Below are 21712 nucleotides of genomic sequence, written 5' to 3' on the forward strand. Positions count from 1 at the left end.
GTCCCCATCTGCTTTAAGAAGACTGGAAACTGGAGGACTTTGCATGTTTAATGAACAGTTCTTGCTACACTGGTTTCACATCACCAAGGCCGTAGCTGCGCCTGAAACGCCCCGCATGAGGAGGTTTCCGAGTTTACAGTAACTTTTGCACGCGGCTCGGGCCCAGTGTGGGACCGCAGCGCATCTGTGTGTGTGTGTGTGTGTGTGTAGTTGCGGAAAGTAAAGTAAACTCTTCTCAGATATGAAACAGAAGTTGAATCCCTGGGTGGGCTGGTCCAATTAAAACGCATGCAGAGCTATGGGGCGTGAGCGCACACACACAAACACACATGCAGAGTAACTTATTTCTCTCCTACCGAGCTAACATAACATTTTTGTTTTAACCTTCAAGCTTGCCAGAATAAACAACAAATGTTGCAATGAAGGAGGAATGATGAGGGGAGAATCAAACTATAAACCAACACGTTTTTCACAGTTTTCCCCCCACTAATCAACAGTGACAGATACACATGTACCATCTGGTCAGCTTGTGTGACCGTCTCCGTAAATGCTGCATGATGGGAATGTTATTTAACAGACATCACTGGTGGCTGGGAATCCCACTGTCACAGGGGATTGGGGAATAAATGGTTCCCTCATCAGACCCTGGTGACATTTAGGAGTCAGATGGAGGGAGGGAAGGAGGGATTGTGGTCCTGGTAAGCGAACCTCATCATGACATATGAATTAGGCACAGTCGGCTTTCTTTGCGTTCCTAACTTCTTTCCGCAACAGACGAATGGCTTCAGCCGTGAGCAGCAGGACCGGGACGGGAATGTTTGGGTTGATGCATTATTCCTTTTTTTTCTCCTTATTTTGCTATGCCCTTCTTCGAGAGTTAAATAACACCCTCTCCGTCAAAACGAGACACACGTGTACGGGCTTCATTAGACATGCACCAATACACCCACACACACCTACAAAAACACACGCCTTTGCCTAAAACAGCACCTCTACACAAACACACGCACCGAAAATCCCGTCCTGTTGACTTATTGAGACGTCAGTGTGTCCATCCAAATCCCCCAAAAGCGCCGAGGCGGACGAGACACGAGAGGTGTGTGGTGAGGGCTGAGCCGCGACTCTCTGTGCACTTTCACACGCTCCGCTTGACAACAGGAACGCTCTCTTCAAGATAGACAGCCGAGATAGTCACAAGCCCAGCTAGATGGACAGGCAGCACGGCGACAATCCATGCCTGAGAGACAGCCAAGATAATGACAGTACGACGGACAGGCAACGCGCTGCAGACAGACAGACCAGATAGCTTTCCACAAACCTCGCTATCAAAACAGCCCTTAATTGAAAACACGTTGCTTGTGGAATTTGGCCGACTTTCAAACAGCGTGGGACGGGAAAACCAATTAAATTAAAGGCAGGCCTCAAGGACAAGGCACTCACTCCGGACCTGTTAGCCAGGAGGGGCCACACGCCCACTAATTGCCCTGTTGACGATTTTTTAAATAACTTTTGAGGTCGACGGTCATAGCACTTCTGAGGGCTAAACATTGTTCCCAAACTCCTGGAAGTACAGATTAAAAGATAGAGACGGCAAGAGCGAGAGAGACCGAGAGAGAGAGAGATTGACTGTCCCGCCGAGTGTTTAAAAGAGGATATTTCACTCTGAGGCATTTATTGGGGGTCCTCAGATTAAATTAGGGTGAAAGTAGGCCCATTACTCTTCAGCGCTATTGGATAAATACCTGGGAGACCAGTGAATTCAACATTGAATCGTGAGAGATTTAACAGTCCTAAATGGCTCCAAGTTCCCTATAAAGTAAACTACTAATGCACTGGAAAGGCATGCATTATAGGGGGCCGTTTGGGATATAAATCGCCCACACGTTTCTGCAGGGAGGCCTAAACGACACCTTCGGGCCTGCCTCCATGGAAACAAACCGATTTCTTTCTTCGAGGTGGGGGGTGTTATTCACAGGAACTAAGTTTGAACACATTGGGCCGCGCCCTGACAGCGCCGGGGGAGGGGGGGGGTGGGGGCTGAAAACATGCTTACGACTAAAAGGGCGAGAGCGCGGCAGGACCAATCATCCGCTGGCGAGGCTGTTCATCCGCCTGCCTCGTAAGGGAACGGATGATTAAACCTAGGTGAGGTCTATGACAGCAGCGAGTGATCTCCGGTGTTAGCCCGGTCTGCAGCCGGAACGTCACGGCTTGGTGCTTGGCTCGGTGGGAGACCACCTCGGCTCATCAGTCAAGCACCGGACACTCCCCTCTTAACACAATTAGGCCTGTCTGCTCTCCCACAACAGATGCTGATGAGGTGAGCGTGGAGGAGACGGGATTCATCTAATATCTGCTACTGTGTATGCATCTGAGTGTGTGTGTGTGTTTAAGTAAACATTGAGTTTTGATAATGGAGTATATCCAATCGGAGAGGCTTGGCAGAGGAGGGACGGTGAGGGATCTGTAGAGGCAGCAGGGGGAAGAGGTCGAGGAAGGAGGGGGGAAAAACAACAACTCCAGTTTGACCTGGTTGTGTATGCAAGCGGAGAAGAGAGATCTGGAGCTTGGGCAGCTACTATAAACTCAGTTTAGCTGTGGAACACTCAGTCACCCAGAATGCAGCATCACACAGGACCACACATATGGACGACTAACGGAGTGTGTGTGTGTGTGTGTGTGTGTATGTGTGTATGAAGTGGAAGTAGTGTATCCACTAAATCATATGGTTTTGAATTAGGCTACTAAATGTTCCAGACACAAAGCTAATGTGTGAAGAACGGAACAATACTAAACAGCAGAGAGATCAAAGTATATTACAAATGAATTAGAGAACAGTTTACAAAGGTGTAGAGACTTGGCTAAATGTGTATGTATGGATGGAGTGAGTTCAAGAACGTGTGTGTGTGTGATGACAGTCACTCCCCTAATTGCCAATGCTGGGAGCTCAAGTGTTCTGTGGCTTATTTTGTTCAAAATGTCAGCATCCCACTAGGGACGAATGGAGGGGAAAACAAGAAGCCAACACACACCGAAAAATGTGGATGTCAACATATTTTAAAGCACAGTGGGACTGCTTCACGGAGCAAAAGACAACAACATACATCATCACACACAAAGTTTGCTTCGTATCCCGACGTTTCTGTCTCAAATGGAAAGCCAAAGGGCAAAATGAAGAGTAAGAAGTAAGTCATATTTAGGCGAGAGTGCGATGAGTAACTGAAAAGTAACAGCATCAACCACATTGTCCGCTTAGCTCAGGCAACTCTGTGTTATTGTCTATTGGAAAGGAGACATTTTAAATGAAATATGCTGTTTAATATGGCACGTATTCTGGGGCAGATTGGGTTGGAATGAGTTCCACTGCTCTTTCAGCTACAGACTCCTCTACCGCTCCATAGTATTTCTGTGAATAGAATGTGAAAAACTTTTAAAAACTACATTTGCTAATTTAGCTGCAGATGAAACAATTAATTGTAAATAAATATGTATATAAACAGTGTTGCATATGAATGCCATAAATGTTCTATTAACAGTTATTGCGAAATATATTGCCATATAGAAGTGTATTGCCTAGCTGCAGATGAGTGGAACACCATGAGAATTTGGGATAGGTCAGCATAAACAGAAGAATCGTGATTACAGCAACAGCAGTAATACCAACCCTATAGTTCAAACATGCCCAGAGGCAGGGCCACTAAAATACACAGGGAATTGTTTAATCTTATCTTCTATTTGTGATGTAGTTTTCTAACTGGTTAGTATTATCCAGAATAAAGAAGCTTTTTTAAGTCACCAAACAATGTGACTGAAGCCCGGGGCAGTTCGCTCCAATACAACACACAGCAATGCCAACGGACAATGAATGGATAGTAAAATATCTACTCATCGGCGAATGGGGCGTAAACAAGGTGCATGCAAACATTTAGCGGTACGAACTTTTTCTACCTTATTGATGTCAGTCCAACCACAGGAGACACCTGAGTAAAGCCATGGAGGCGTATCTGTTGTCATCAGTACCCAGAAGTCCCCAGGAGGAGACGCAGAGACGGGATAGAGATGGAAAATACCGGCACCTGCAGCTTTCGCCACCGCTGTTGCCCTGTCAGCACCCAGACAGCCCAAGAGGCTTGTCAAAGAGGGTGAGTCCTGAATGACACCCCATCCCCTATGTGATGTGCCACTTTCTTGAATGGGCCTCTGGTCCAAAGGGAGTGCACCAGGTAGGGAATAGGCTACAGTTTGGGACACGAGCTAGAAGAGCGGAGCTTCTCAATGAGGCCAAGAAAAGTGAGAAGATGAATCCATTCGTGAGCCAAAGACGCTCTGGAGAGACGACTGTGACGACCTGCTTAGACCCAGAGGACAACCGACACATAATGATGAAATGGCGTTGAAAGCTGCAGAATCACACTGCAGGGGGGGCAGTATGTGTGTGTGTGTGTATGCATGCACACATGCGCCTATTCAGTTCCTCCAAGAGAGAACTGACATCATACAGGCCAAGGAGGACAACCAGCTACTAGGTAGGTCAGAGCACGGACCCTAACCTTAACCACCCAAACACTATAATTTATAATTTAACTATAATTTAAACCTTAAACAAAGGCCACAAAATCCCCTTTCTTATGAAGACCTAATTCCCCAAAAGATCTTCACATGAACAATGTAACTCAAACTGGTCCTCATTTAGAAAGGAATCTAAGCGCTCAGACACACACACACACACACACACCCACACCCCCACACCCCCACACACACACCCCCACACCCCCACACACCCACACACCCACACACACACACACACACACACACACACACACCGGCTCTGTGCCTCACAACCTCATGGACATGAATTCAGAGTAAGCACATACACAGGTATACAGATGTACCTGTGTATGACAAAGAGAAACGGCAATTCTCTTGCCGATGGGCACAGTTGACAGATTTCACCGTTTTCAGCCTCCCAAAAATATTCACGACTGACAGCCAATCACCTCCCCTTGTTGAAGCGACCAAAGTCAAACTGTCGCCTAGCAGCCGCTCAAAACAGCCTGGTGGACACCAGATCACTGAGACACACACGCACACAGCCTAGCCCGCTGGGCCACCGTCGCCGCCACCGCCATCTTCATCTCTCTCTCTCTTAATTGCATTGGAGAGCACTTTGTGGGGTAATGCAAATCTGTCGCACACCAATTTATAGGAGGAGAAAAAATAAAAAAACACCCATTGTCCTCCACTTCTGTTGGCTCCGCGGGCAGTCCTGATGAGCGGGAGTGGCCATTAGCCACCCTGATGCAGTTTCAGCCTCCTCGCTCCTCTCTCCTCCTGATGCGCGCACGGGGCCGGATTCAATTATGCCCCGTCGGGGTTGGTCTTTGGATGGATGTGTGGGGAGGGGGGGGGGGCAGAGCAAACAAACGGTAAAAGGTCATAACCCTCTCACGCCGCTCGCTCAGGAGGAGGTAAACACACTCAGGTAGGGGATGGACGGAGAAACAGAATGTGCCTGTGTGTGTGTGTGTGTGTTTGTGTTGTAATGGCGAAACATGCTGTGATAATGTCCATTCATACAGCCCTGCAAGGCCTCAGCACTAGGGTTTCGAGACGTAGATTTCTGGCACAAACGTAAGCCTCGACCGGGAGAAATCTTACAAGACGCTGCCTTCGGTGGCGCACGAGGGTGTCGTAGCTCAGAAACCATTCTGGCAGGGATGCAAAAAGCCAGAGAGATGGCGAGAACGGTTTAGTAGCTGCCGCCGAGCTAGATGGTAATGCAGCGACCTGTGAAAGTGCGGGTAGGGTTTAATTAGAGTGCATCTAGTCAATACGGACTGGATGGTCTGAAAAGGCAGACAGATTGGGAAAGCACAGGTACAGGCCTTGTCTCGTCCAGATCCAGGAAGAACACACCACAATATTTAAAACCAGGATATTTAAAACCTGTAGTGTATTTCGGTTTAAATAGAATACTGAAGCTGGGAATTTCCACTAGCCCATTTTAAAAGCATATCAACTCCTACTTCTAAGTCCATTCATTATAATCCACATTACAATTATGTGTCTTTCTGATGCAGGATTATCTTACCACCATGGAGAATTGGTTCAAATTAACATGCAACATCTGTTGGCAATATACGTGACACACACACTTTACAGACACACACACACACACAAACTTTAGAGAGAGACACACACACACAAACACATACACATACACACACCTAAAACAATTCTGCAGCTTCTATTCATGTTTTGGCAGCAGCCTTAGCCAAAGCAGTGGGACAACAGGAAGTCACTGAGAGGTGAAGTAAGGGAACGAGACCGGGAGAGAGACAGAGAGACCGAAAGGGAGACAGAAAGGGAGACAGAAAGGGAAGAGTAACAGAGCAAAAACGGAGTCGCTTGTCCCGGCTGTTACGAGGAAGAACAGTGAGTCCATGCCCCAAAGACCAGAGCACAGATGAATTAACAGAGTGGCAAGGATGGCATGGGAGCAGAGCACCGACGGTACAGAAGGTGGGCGGGCGGGCGGGCGGGCAGGCGGAGAGGGGGTGAGCTGACCAGGTGCATGACATTCCGTCTGGCCTCCTCAAGCGTCATTGGGATGCTCTGCCCCTTCCCAACACCTCTCTCCCCCCCCCCTCTTTTCATATCGCCAGTCTCGCCGTAACCTTCATTATGCCTTTCACTCAATATGTTCGCTCAGCTACTCCGAACCACTCGAGTGGAAGATGCATATGTGGCAACAGCCAGGGAGTCTCATTCCACAGGGGAAGGCAGTTAGTTGAGACCACTGGATGGGCCTCGTCTAGGCCTGTTGGTGAACAGGAAATATTAAACAATATTTGGAAACACAATTATTGTAAAATACGAGATTGCGACGCAGCAAATTAAAGCCCAGACTCATTGCAAGGTCAATACGGAACGGTAGAATAATATAGCATGCATGTAAAATGTATTTGGGGAATTTCATGCTTTCCAAACTGTGTAAAGCTGGGATCATTCAAGGACGTCCCATCTTGGGTGACCGATGTTTGACATCAAAAACACACAAATCAGAGAAAGATGTTTGCCAGAACCAAACCACTCAGTTCCAAAGGATTTGGAGCAATGGTTTCATTATACTTTTAGTCAAACAAAAAATGACTACATCAAAAAGCTTACAGTACACTACTGTTGAAAAGTTTCGGGGTCACTGAAATCTTATTTAAAAAATTGGTTAAATAACAACAAATTGATTAGAAATACAGTGAAGAAATTGTTAATGTTTTAAATAACTATTGTAGCTGGAAACGGCTGATTCTGAAGGGAATATCTCCATTGGTGTACAGAGGCCCATTATCAGCAACCAAACTAATTTAATGTATACTACTGTTCAAGATTTTGGGGCCCCTTAGAAATGTCACAGGTCCTCAAGCTCCCATTTGAGGACCTGTGACTGGCACCGGTTTCTCAAACTAGACACTAATATATTTGTCCTGTTGCTCAGTTGTGCACCTGGGCCTCCCACTCCTCTTTCTATTCTGGTTAGAGCCAGTTTGCACTGTTCTGTGAAGGGAAGTATTACACATCTTTGTATAAGATCTTCATTTTCTTTTCGCAATTTCTTGCATGAAATTGCCTTATTTTTTCAGAACAAGAATTGACTGACGAGTTTCAGAAAGTTCTTTGTTTCTGGCTATTTTGAACCTGTAATCAAACCCATAGTTGCTGAGGCTCCAGATACTCACCTAGTCAAAATAAGGCCAGTTTTACTGATTCTTTAATCAGCACAACAGTTTCAGCCATGCTAACAAAAATGCTAAAGTTTTGTAATGATCCATTAGCCTTTTAAAAGGGTAAACTTGGATTAGCAAACAACTTGCCATTAGAATACAGGACTAATGGTTGCTGATAATGGGCCTCTGTACGCCTATGTAGATATTCCATTAAAAATCAGCCGTTTCAAGCTACAACAGTAATTTACAACATTAACAATGTCTACACTGTGTTTCTGAACAATTTGATGTTATTTTAATGGACAAAACAATCGCTTTTCTTTCAAAAACAAGGACATTTCTAAGGGACCCCAAGCTTTTAAACAGTACTGTTCCTCAACAGTACCACAAAGATACATCCCAATTCACTCAATAGAGATGGAAAAATAGGAAAAACATCTTTCTATCCACAGGACATATTACATCATATCACTAGGAGACCTGACCAGCATTTTAAGCCTAACCAAAACACACATGTAACCTAGCGCCAAGACATAATTTTTTTATCCACCATAACTGAAACACAAACAGTCTAGCTACCAGTTTCCTTTCTACCCCTTCCAACAGAACAGAAATACACAAACGAAAGTTGGATTCCAGAGTTTATTCTTTGACCCCCACTCCGTCATAACCAAAACAGACACGTAGCCTAGCTTCTAGTTTCTTTTATTTACTCCCTCAATCATAACTGAAACACACGTAGCCAAGCATCCAGTTTTGTTTATTTACCCCCTCCATCATAACTGAAACATATGTAGCCTAGCATCCAGTTTCATTTATTTACCCCCTCCATCATAACTGAAACATATGTAGCCTAGCATCCAGGATCTTTTATTTACCACATCCATCATAACTGAAACACACACAGGCCTAAATCCCAGAGTTTCTTATCTCACCCCCCTCCATTGCTCCAGCATTCCTCCTCCTTTAGCAATCTTTCTCATTAAGACAATGGAAAACTTGAGGAGCGTATAGATCGATGTATTCATTTTTCAAGTGCTTGTAGCCATTAGACTGCCTCAAATCATCCATCAGGCAAATGTCTTTCTGGTTAGGGCCTGTCGCTTTAACAAGTAGCAAAGCTCAATATGTAAGACATATTACACTCCATTTCAATAACCTTCATGATTTCTTTCAAGTGTCTTAATTTCATTCTCTCCTTCCCCACAAACACACACACGCACATGCACACGCACGCGCGCACACACACACACACACACACACACACGCGTGCACACACACACACGCGCGCACACACACACACACGCGCACACACACACGCGCACACACACACGCGCACACACACACGCGCACACACACACGCGCAAACGCGTGCACACGTGGACACATACACGCGCGCACGCACGCACGCGTGCACACACACACACGCATACGCGTGCACACACACACACGCATACGCGTGCACACACACACACGCATACGCGTGCACACACACACACGCATACGCGTGCACACACACACGCACGCATACGCGTGCACACACACACGCACGCATACGCGTGCACACACACACGCACGCATACGCGTGCACACACACGCACTTCAACCAACAGCAGGCGAATTTCCTTGCCAAAGACAGTACTGACATTACACAGTACACTACTCCAAGCTAGGTGAATCGTTTGTTTTCCCAACAATCATTCAGTAATAACGCTTCATTCACATTTCCAAAATCATTGGCCACAGAGATAAAGACCTGTATGCCAACATCGAGACATGGGGAACAGGACAATTCCACACTTTGTGTTAGTTGGATTGCTTTATAAAAAATTTTTTATAGCTATCTGGGCGATTTTGACTTTGAAACCGACAATTCAGAGACAATATCATCTTTCAAAAGGCATACCTCAAACCTCAACTGTATCACACTATCCAATAGAGATGGAAACAATAGGGAAAAGAGTGTAAGATCCTTCTAAGAACGCTCTTAGCATCTATCTCTAGTAGCCAAGTTATTTCATGAGAGCTTTCGTTAGTGAGCTGGCTTTTACAAACCGTTACTCATTTGCGATGCAGAACACTCGTTCGTGTGTCACTTTTGCCCTTTAGCTTCACACAGAACACTTTGCTGAAGATCTCCACTTTACACGACGTTCAGTCAAAGGAAAACGCTCTTAACAAGTTGGCTCGTTATGCGTCTGGTCTGACCACGGTAATGCTTAAGTTATATCGGACCTGGGAAACGAGGCCCCGATGTGATTCCCATTTACAAACCATTGAACAGGGACATGCAATTATACCTGCGTGCCGCCACATCTAGACTACAGGAAAGTGAAACTCTATCACTCTGCGGTTTGGGTACGCAAGAAGAGGAAAGCTGCCGAAAAATAGTAAGATGAAACGTGAGTGATGTCGAATTCCAACATAAACGAAAGTTAAACACACATAAATTAAAGGCTTTTACAAATGGTTACTACTGCCATTAGTGAGTCTGGAACCATGTAAACTCGCTTAAACCCTTTTGGAGCTCTCTCAAAAACAATAATGAAAATACTGCAGAATCCAGACGGCAAAAGATAACCACAGAGGTGGTGCAGTTGTTAAATTTCTTTTATTATCAGACATTTTAAAACATTATTGTATTCAGTGCAAAATCTTTCCAGGATAGCGGAGACGAAATTGAAACATAGCTTAGCAATACAATTCATGTCAAAACAGCAAAATGAAACAATCTTTTCAAACCATTTCCTTAGTGATTGCACATCTGTGTAAACAACCCATTTTCAATGAGAGAAAAAGATGGCATCCTGTATTCTCCCTATGTCCCAAAGAGCACCCAGCTGCTTCCATAGTGCCCTACTTTTGACCAGAGACCTATGGGCATTGGTTAAAGGCACTGCACTTCACACAGAATAGCCTGCCAGTTTTGGAACTCAGCCTCTAATTTCACCTGCCATGCCATAATCACTTTGGCTCAACTTGAGTGGTCGCTAGTTATCACAACAATAGAGAAGCAGCACTTGAGGAAACATGTAGTCTGGATAGTGTGTACGTGAGTGAGAGGACGACCCCCCCCCCGTTGTCCCTTTAATGAACAGATCTGTCCCAGGCTGGCTCTCAGCTCGGCTAACGGTCTGAAGAGGTCACGGTGTCTCCGTCTCAGTCCACTCCACTCAGGCTGGTCACAAAGCCGGACTTTGTAGGAATGTTGAACTCGTTCCAAAAAAAAAAAAAACAAGAGGGTGGGATTGGCTCAGCTCCGGTCCTGGCTCGGTCTGAACTGAATGGCTGTATCGGACTCTGTTTCAGCCACAAAAGTGGACAATGAAAGAGAAGAATAAAAAAAAAAGTTGAAGTCAGCCTCTGAGCGTGACACGACTCTCCGTAAGGTCGACTGCCGGGTTCGTGTCCAAGACTGACCACTCGTTTTCATGCGGAGCTTTTTAAATGCGACTGCTGCTGCTCGTGTACAGAAGTCGACATGAGGCCGTACTTTCCATGTCAGGTGACAAACACAAAATACATGCCAGAGATATGCTCATAGGCTCTTTAAGGGGCGCAGCGATCAAAGGTCATCGCTACCAGGTGGTTCATATCCTGATCGTGCCATACCTACAGTGGCTGGGGCTCCCACAAACGTTGCTGCCAACTCTCTCAGCAGTAGGTGGGAGAAATATCAGACAGGGGGTTCGCTTTGCCTCGTCGAACCTTGGCAAATCGGGGGATTGTGAGCCCAGTTGTGTTTTTTTTTTTTTTTTTTTTACAGAGAATCTCTTAAGGGAGGTGGTTACAGCAATTAGTGTGGTCGGAGGCATCAGGGACACATTTCCTGAGTTTTAGTTTGCTACAGGGTTGACAACAGACTGGACACCAGGAAAGCTGGCCGAATTTTTTTTTACAAAAACTGTGTAGTAAGGATACAATCATTTTAAAGCAAGTCATTTGATTCTTTGAGGACTAAAAACCAAAATGACGATTTTTAAATATGGTGCCATTGAGTTCCTCTAACTTACCTGTCCACATTCAATCAGTAACACCATATATCAAAACCTGCATATCAGATATCTGACACCAGGGTATTAGATACACATTATATGGAGAGAGTAAAAAGAATCACTTCATTAGCTTCAAGCTGTGCTCTAATCCAAAGTGGTTTTTAATCAGTCACTCGCTGCTAGTGTATACATATCGGCCTATAGAATTCCCTGTGACAACAGGCCAGCTAGGCTAACGGTATTCGGCAGAGCGCTCCTGTCACCATAAACACGTCGCTCAGCGGGATTCTTGTGAGACCGAGCGAACACGTCTTAAACAGGTGTGGCGGAATAAGACTAGATCACATGCGCTGAAACCAGTTCGAGCAGAAACAGAACTGAAGACCGGAAAATAACATTTTTCAAGGGAAAGACACAGCACCAGGAAGGAAAGGGATCTCTAGTGTTCCGGAACTGAACTGTTATTTTTAAAACACGGGAACCAGTTAATAACTTTTGCCTTCCGAGATGAAAAAAAAAAAAAAAAGAAGGGTGATGATCGAAATGTCACTGTCAGACTGTCTGTCTCATTTGTTGCTAGTGTGTCAGTGAGTATGTCTGTGGGCTACCTTACACCCCCCCCAAAAAAAATACAAAAATCACTTTGGCTATGGTAGCCAACTGACATTAAGCATGATTCCAAGGCTAGGGAGAGATGTTATTTGAAAAGAATGGGGTTCCCTTTTCGACAACTAGTAAAGGATGCATGATTTGATCTTTTGGCTAGAAGCTTGCTAGCCAAACTTCCGATCCAGGACTGTGAGATAACTTTAGATTAATTAATTTCCTCCACTATATCCATACCCCCGTAATGATAGTGATCCCTAGTTTTACCAATCCACCAGTAATATAGCTGACCCGTAGGCCCATTTTCCTCTAATTGATAAAACCAGTAGGGTTTGCTCGGAAAACGCAGACATCTACAGGATTCACCACCCTGGGTGTGTCTCTCTTATATACTGAAAAATACACGTTGCATTGTTTACACTTTGACCAATCGATTGTCAGAAAGGGACAGTCAACTCCCGGTCCACCAAGATCATCTTTTAGACGGGCAGGGCCCCTACAGCATCGTACTGTCCAAGCCACACACTTGGGAGACATACATCACTCCAATATTTCATTCAATAAAGTACATTTCTTCCATCTGTAACCACTGGGAGTAATAAAGTCACCAGTTAAAAAATGATAAATCTTTGGATTGATGTCGGAGGGTCAATAAATAAGAGCATGTGACCCCGTGAACGCATGGATCGGCAAACCCCCCGCCCGGCCCCCTGACCATGAGCGGCAACCCCCCCCCCCCCGGGCTGGCACAGCGAAATGCCTGTTTCGCCTCCGCGACTCATCATCACCCCGGCAGCGATGGATCCCCGGAGCAACACACGCGTAAAGGAGCCGACACACACAAACGGATCGCCTCCTCCTGCAGTGAACGGAAGCCGGAGGTGAGGCGCTAGATTTGAGGGAAGAATAAACAGGGAAGAGGTGGACGTTCAGGCCAAACGCAACAGTACTGGGGTCCAGCTCTGAGTGTGTTGCCTCACTCCCCGTAGTGCAGCCCACACACACACACACACACACACCTCATTACACCTCCATCACAGTGACCGGCACGGACTGCTCACGGCCACTGATCGACGGATCAACTCCGAGTGCTCCTTGGAAACGTCGATAGGGCCGTTGGGATGTGATGAACGAACGTCCTGCTGACGTCAAGTGCCAATAAGTGGTGAAACCAGACGGCGCGTCCAAAGTTCTGTCACAGGTCCTTTTTTTTTTTTTTTGGGGTTGTTAACGATTGCGTATCGAAAAAGTGATCTGTGAAATTGGCCGAGCGAGAGGAGGTCATTATGTGAACTGGAGAATGCATTTTACAACACGTCAAAGTAAACACAAAAGCAGGAATTCGACAAGGGAAGAGCAGAATGTTCTGGTCAATACACAATTAAAATTCAGGGACGGAGTGAGGCACGATTGTGCGTCGTTGAGACTAGACGGTTTCACTGTGGAAGATCGTTGTCGGTTCACAGAGTACATTTTCATTTTGTTTTTTAACAAAGTGAAAATGTGACAGGAAAAGATTTGAAAAACCTCCCAAAGAATTCTCACTTTTGAACTAAACGTTTCGCTTATAATCAAAGCTGTCAAACTATTTTGGTGTAAGCTAACCCGTCTGTACAGAGATGTCCACAGTAAAAGTATTAACGGCTCAGTATCATGGGCCAGCATGAGCCGGAACTGCAAGAATACATCCTATCCACACTGTGAAACAGTACATCAGCCTACAGTAGATAGACGAGAGCAAAAAAAAAGAAAAAAAAAAAAGAAACATCATATTTTTAGACGCTGACATAATGCCCTCAAAGCCCGTAATAGTGCCTGGAAGGGGAGGAGTCCATGAATATTTTAGTGGCATTCATAGGAAAAGAGAAAGAAATAATTGCTTACTGTTAGGGAGGACAAATCAAATCTAGGGAGGTTGGAGTTGAAAAAAGCTGCACCCTGTGGAACGTTGACCATTAGCCCCACAACCACTCAAAGCTAAATTGTGAGTGAGCACATCTTTTTGTGGATGTACTTGCATAAGTGAGCGCTCGCGTGTATGTGTGAGTGTGTGTGTGCATGTGCATGTCTGTGTGTGAGTGTGTGCGCGCATGTGCGTGTCTGTGTGTGAGCGTGTCCGCGCATGTGCGTGTCTGTGCGTGCATTAATCCCTTTGAAGTGTTCTGCACCTTCGCCTTGAACAGAGCGAGGTGGCAATAAGGGGTACACCTTACCAAAAAGCCCAAATCCAATTGAAAGCACGCCCACACAGTGACGGAGCGGCTGGTTGGGCGTGCACGTATGGTTCTGGGTGTGGACGCTACCACCACCACATCCTCCAACACCGTCAGAAGAGTCTCCGTTGGAATAATGAAATGACTCTGGAGCTCCCTGTCCGTCGATTCAGCCGCCGTCTTCATCCGAGAGCCAGCGGGGTAATACGCCAATGCATGAGTACATCCGGAGTGTTTTAGCAGGCCCAATCACATCCCGCCCACCCACAGCTGCATTAAGGTTCACATGCTGCTATCATAACAAATCCCCTCCGCCTACAGCCACGAGTGGGAGGCGGTAGTGGGGTCGGTGTGTGTGTTGGTCTCTCTGCGTGTGTGTGAGAGACAAACATCGCTCATCCGTTCCACCTTTTGCCTGAACCTGCCGTTCACCTGACCCCCCCCCCCCCACGCCCCCACGTGATATGCCGCGATTGGACAGCAAACGGACGGACGGCCACTCCCACAGACGCACTGTCCTCCCCGTGCTACTCTCCTTCCTGCCGGCGCCTCGCATTCTCGCGCTCAACTCAGTGACCTGGGAGCTCCTCGGCGGCTCGGCTGGTGTCCTGGCACACGCCCTCCCCCCACCTCCTAGTGCCCGCCCTTGTCACCCCCAGCCTGGCTCGTTTCAGCATGGCTGGGCTGCAATGAGCCTGCTCAAATGCTACACGCTATTCCGAGCAGAGAGGCGCTTGGTGCCACCACTCCTATCTGCACTACTGCTGAAAAAGCTCACACACCACACTTAACAGGCGGCTGGTGAATCAGCTTTGCGTGCACGTGGGTGTCTGTGTGTGTGTGCGCGTGTGTGCGCGCGCGTGCGTTTGGGCCGTTGGAGCTGGTATTTCATGGTGGCTACTCCAGTGTTTGAAACAGCCACAGACCAATGGCCGGTTTCCTCCACTGAGCTGTTTCTTTTCCCTGGAGGCTCCCACATCGTGGGTGAAGAGGGCCCCGGGCCATTCTACTGTGGTGGTCACAAAATCTACATCGAAAAGGAGACGTCGTCGTTCAGACGTCCATGTGTCTTGGGCCGCGCGTTCAAAGAAAATATATGAGGTGAGTGTATCTTAAGGTTTCTATGAACCGCGAACACATTCGATGAAATAAATGCTACACCGTGGCACTGAAAAAGGAATCTGATGCCATATTTACCAGCAATGAACCCTCTGCTGCACAAGGGGATGTAAAAGCCTGCTAACGAACGCGGCCAACAGGTACTATTTGATGGCGGCACAACGACCCACATGTCTTTCAACTTGCCACAACCACACGCATGGCTTTAAGAGTGAGGATCACGTTGGCCAAGCACGTCTTTATTAACATCCTGATTGTAACAAATGATGCCTTCTCTCCCTCCAAAGTACCCACCGCCACCCAGCGAAAGCCCTGTCACAAGGGGTCTTAAAAATCACTTGCAACACAGGAGAAACAAATGACACTTCAGATCTGTAAAGTGATCCTATCAATCATCTGTGCGGTAATGTGAAATAATAAAATCTGATTTTTTGGGGGGAACACAAAGGATCAGGACCTCTAATGCATACAGCCAGATCAGAAATTGATTACGACGTCTCTCTAAATGAATTTGACCCACCGAACCTGGTCCGTCTCACCTCATCCTTGCCCCGTCTCACCTCACCTCACCCCGCCCCCGTCTCACCTCATCCTGCCCCGTCTCACCTCACCTCACCCCGCCCTGTCTCACCTCACCCAACCCTAAATGGGAACCATTTATTTCACAGCAACATAAAACATTTGTCTGAATCAGACCTAACGGAGGCATCTCATAAAGATAATAATTTTTGCAAATGCAGGCCTTATGAGACATTTCTAAACCATGTCCCGGCCCTCATAAGCAACACCAAAATGAAACAAATTTTTTGGGGAAAACTGTAATAAGCTATTGCATTCAAATGTTGGTGTCAAAGGCAATCATTTCAGGAGGAAATTTCCATACAGCTAGTTCCTCACTGGAAGCCGTCAAACGTCTTTAATTGCAGTTCCTGATTACCAAATCATACGGTTCCTTTAGCGAGCTACATTTCAGTTCCATAATTTAAGGGTCACGGGATCATAATACATTCAGCGTGCATGTAGAGGAGGAAGAGCTAGCCATGCACTGTACGTGGTGTCTGTCTGCCAGTATTGCAGTACTGCACAGGGAGGGTATACACAAAGGAAACCAAACAGACGCCTTTAGACTGTATCACAACCCTGTTGTCTGCCCAACAACACCCGTCTGCACAATAGACAGACTGGCTAGAAACCAAATTAGCACGACACAAAGAATTTCAAGGTTAGCCAGCCAAAAAAAAAAAAAAATCTTTTTTTTTAAACGTCCCTCCTTGCACAATGAAAGCGATAAGAACTGTTTAAGTAGGTGAGTGGGGAAAAAATGCGGTAGATGTCAAATACCTGAGTGGAAATGAAAGAAAGCTGGAGCAGAACAAATACCTGGACCTATTTTCTCTTGAGTACACATAAGAGTGAACTAAATGATATTAAGCTTGCTCTCAAATCAGTGCCAGCTTAAGGCCTGGTAAAACTCTATAGAGCTAAGGCCTTGTTTAAACCAAAGCCTATTTAGGAAGATCCAGGAATCTTTCATCGGCCTCCATCTTCAGGCTCAGCTTTCAGCTGCAATTAGAGAACATGGAGATACTTCAGGTTCCTTCACCTAGGCAGTTTGTCTGACAGTCTGGCTGCTTAGTACCGTCTGCACTTCCTGCATTTTGTCCAAATTTATTTACAAGGCACCTGACTAATATCTATAAAGTCAACACTGTTACAAAAATAACAATGAAAATAACGATAATAACAAAAACATTATTAGTATTATCATCATTTTTGTTATGTAAAAATGTAAAGTGAAAATGGCTTGGAGTGCAATTTCATATGCTGCTTTGGAAAATACAGTTGTATAGGTGTGTTGAAGTGGAATGTAATTCTGTCAAAACAACCGTATACAATTTGGTAATTTAATCAGGAATAGTTGTAAAGTGAAAGAGCTGACCTTTGAAAACAAAAATAACACCTCTATAAGACGTTTCCTAGTTTTACCCATTTTAACAGTGTCACGTCTGTCACGAATGTTCGATAAAGGATTCATTTAACGTATCGTTAAAGGCCTTTTGAATGAAACCCCTATTACTCTGAATACTCCACCCAAAATGTTAGAATAGTTTAACCTGGAGGTTACATTAACATGCATGTGAATTACCGAACATTCGTTTAATGATGTAGGCTACAAAGGCTCGCTGCCTACAAGGGCTATCCTAAAAAGCCTTCAAGAATTTCTCCTGTGGTGCAAATGTCAAAGGACATAAGCACCGAAAGAAGAACCGACCACAGGGCAAAGAGATCGAAAGCACATAAGACAATCACCTTAAATAAAGAACAACCATGATATACGACAATCTGTTTTAAAATATATTGTCTATGACGGTTTATCCCCAGGAAACAGAACGCTCAGGGGAACAAGACACAGCTTCCTGGTGACGTCCTATCCACTCACATTTTGTTGGGCAGGTATTGTATTACGTTTTATTGGATCGTTGACCTCCAGTTGTATAAATACTAGGTTACTGATAATGTGGATATTGCTTTAAGACATTGAGGACACCGACAAGCCAAACCCGTATAATAAACCGACAAGTTAGGGATACCTAAACGTGTGCCAGAAATGAAAAACAAATTATCCAATGCATTTATGAAAGGCACACTGTTTCTCAATGTCCCAAATAAAACATTGACACATCGTAGCCAAATACCTCCGAGCACCACAGTATTGCGTGTTGCCTCACGAGAACCATAACACATAAAATACATAATAATGCATTTATTTATCAACATGTGTGTCGCCCCGGAGCACCTGCTAGACACTTCCAAAAAAGTTGGAGAAAAACACTTTCATAACCAACAATGGCACTCATCTATTATAACATTGCAACACGAGTTTGCAAATTAAAAATTATATCATTGAGGTGCAGAAAATAGTATCCGGCATAGCCTATTGTTAAATAAAATAGAGCATATACAATTACAGTAGGCCTACAGCAGAAAGCGTTGAAAAGGTAATTAATCAACAAATAAATGCGTATTTCAAGCACGTGTGCAAATGCCATATTAACTATTTCAACGTATCAAACTATGCATAATTAAATAAAACGCAAATGTGACAGTTTACTCTGACCAAGGGGTTCAAATGTTTCATAATGTAGTCTACAGCGGCCATAGGCTCCAGATATGTCAGACTGTAACTCAACCACTTTAATAGGAGAGCTACCAAAGCCAAACTATTAAATGCAATATTATATGGCATCTTTCGTTTCGCGTGCTTGTAAAACACAAACTGCGTATTTTATCAACAATTCTCACGCAAACATTAGACTGGCCATAGCCATCTAATACATTTGTCAATCAGAACAATATTAAAACGTCAATAGTATAACAGGACAGAACAGGTCAAGGCCCCCTACCTGGTGTGGTTCTGTCGCTTAGAATTCCATTGTTGACTATTAGCCTACCGGTGCGTCAAAACTTCACCAAATGATGCTCCAACTTCTACAGAATGCGACGCTGTTTTGTGAATGGAATAGTCGGTGGTAAAGATGTTCCGGCAAACACAACTCTCATTCCAGCTATTTCAAAAGATTGGATAGTCCCGTAGAACACTGGATAAAATAAAGCGATGCCGGCGACGGGCTTGTTGACAGATTTCCACTGCTCTTGAATAACAGTGTGTCTGACCACTCAACAGTAGAGGACAGCGCAGCGCAGTGAAAGATGCAGAGGTTTTGTGGACGAAGGGATCCAGAAGTGACAGGCACACATGTGTAACTGGCGAGGACCCTACCAACCGCAGACGACACCAAACAGGGGGAGATCAAGTTACGATTGTAGTAGCCTATTTGCGTCGAGAGAACCACTACTGCCTCATGAACTCGAGTCTCGTAGATGACACAGTGAGCATAAGAAAGGCGCTCTCTTTTACACTTCTCCGGCTGCCAACCCGAATCAAGGTGGCTATATTCTCTTTTTAAAGGAACTGAGCGGTCTAGGAAATAACGTCCTGCGCGGGACAGAGCATCTCCCCCTTCTCGCCGTCGGAGGATGTAAAGACCCAGTTTTTCCCCCTGCTGCGTCCAATCAGTATGTCTATCTAGCACTATATCGGTAATAATTTAAGGGTCATCCATGAGTTGCGTTGCGGTATGATAAATTACTCCGCTACGGACGTCGACGCAGATGAAGACGACTGTGTTGGTACTGATTACATAGCGAGTTAATGGGTTTAGGGCTTCATTAAGCCTCAGTTTGGGGAGGATGATGTGTAGTCCACACGATAAGGCAACCACATGCGCAGGGATATTTGTTCAGTACAGTGCAGGTTGAAGCTACACGAGTAAGGACATGTTATTGCTTTACTTTAGTCACATTTGTGGAGGTAGTGTTGTTGTAATTAGGCCTGCTTTTGAGATAATAAAAAAATTTTTGGGGGGGTGTCAACAAACAAGCCACACAGGTGCAGTAATAGCTGTGTATGTACTATTTCCTCAAGATGAAAATAAAGACAAATAGCTAATTGGATTTGATATTGCAAGTTCCACCAGCAGTCCTACAGGGACGTATTCTTTTTATTATGGATTGTTATAATCAGACCCCCCACTTCCTGAAATCATGAAGATTTATGATTCCATCTGTCCTCATGCTTTGTCTCAAATGTTAATGTCAATAATGAGTGCCAACAGGCCATGTCTGGGTCAAATTGTGGTCTGAAACTAGAAACTAAAAATACAGATGCATTTTTCAGGCTTGGAGAAAAATACCAGTGCAAATTAAGTACATCAATATTTCTTGTAACTTACCAAACTAAAGACTAGAGAGGCCAAATATGTAAAGGGCTTAAACCTTTGCCATCTTCTAGCGGATTTAATGTATATCTTCTCTACAATATAATGCAGTCAGGGCAAAATGTCGGGGTTGCCTCAGAAATCTTTTTTTTCCACATATCTCAAGGGCAAATGTATTCTAATAATAACGGTCAAGGTAAAAAAAAATTAAAAGAAATAAAAAAACATTCATTTGGTGTTGACACAGCCACGCCTCATTAGCAAACTCACATACCTGTTTGCCTAAACCAGGTCCAGAAGTGCCTGATATTTATTCAACCTCATGGAACTACAAACCCTGTTGACAGACACATCAGCAGACCCATAACCTGCCCCAAGCCAAATGGCAGACTTTATATAACAAGCATTGCTCTCGCTGCACCCCTCCAGAACTTCACCTCAGACCGAGTGTGCGGCCAGTTGCCGGGCAGTTAATAAATGTAGTAGACAGAGCTACACAGCTCAATATCCCAGCTCCCTTTCTGACCGTGTTTGTCTGGGGTGGGGGGGGGCGGTGTTAGTCAGAGGGTGATGCTGCCTTGCACCAAAACCAACCGAAGCGCACCGTGTGTTTCCGGTTGCCATGGAGGCGACGTGGCGAGCTACAGTAGTGCACGTGTGTAACAGCGGCGTGGTCTTGAGGGATATTTGATTTAATTTTAACATCTCAACCTCTCTCACGTCTCCTTAGAAGAAACATGCTCATGCGTTTGAATTACCCATTCCACGTTGCAAGATTTGAAACACTGGTTGGATTCAAAGCCATGACCTGACAGAAAATAGCCACATCCTGCTGTGTAAATGTAAAACTGTAGGTTAAAAGACAGGACAATACTACCTTAAAAAAGGTGTTCCAAGAACCACTGGGCATTGTTCTCTCAAAAACAACAACTATTTAGCAAAGAAATGAACTGCTGAATATATGAAATGTAATTTTCTTCTTTTTTTTTTTTGTCTTTCTATGTATTATTTAGCTCACACTAATAAGCTGAGGGGAATACATAAAAATGCCTGGTCTTTGGAAAGCATGGGATATAGATGTACCCTCAGCATAATAGCATTTTCACAGCAGGCCCGCTCAGTTTGAAACGTCTGAATTGAGCTCTGTTTTTTCCACATTGATTGGGGATTTCATTCCAATTATCAATGCACTTTACCTTTGAAGTCCGTTTCTTCCCCTTGTCTAATGACATACTAAATGAATGGACAACGGATGGTCTTACTTGTATTGTGAAATA

At 45.0% G+C, this 21712-nt stretch overlaps 1 protein-coding gene across 1 annotated transcript in view; it reads right to left on the bottom strand.

Annotated features, from left to right (window-relative positions):
* tenm3 (teneurin transmembrane protein 3) overlaps window positions 1-19629 on the bottom strand; it is a 270450-nt gene extending 250821 nt beyond the window's left edge. The window contains exon 1 of the mRNA XM_029118033.2: window positions 19062-19629. The gene's annotated coding sequence lies outside the window, so the exon portion shown is untranslated. The remainder of the gene's footprint in view (window positions 1-19061) is intronic.
* Between the last annotated feature and the right edge of the window lie 2083 nt (window positions 19630-21712).

The sequence above is a fragment of the Esox lucius genome, chromosome 25 (genome assembly GCF_011004845.1).
Source record: "Esox lucius isolate fEsoLuc1 chromosome 25, fEsoLuc1.pri, whole genome shotgun sequence".
Taxonomy (NCBI): Eukaryota; Metazoa; Chordata; class Actinopteri; order Esociformes; family Esocidae; genus Esox; species Esox lucius.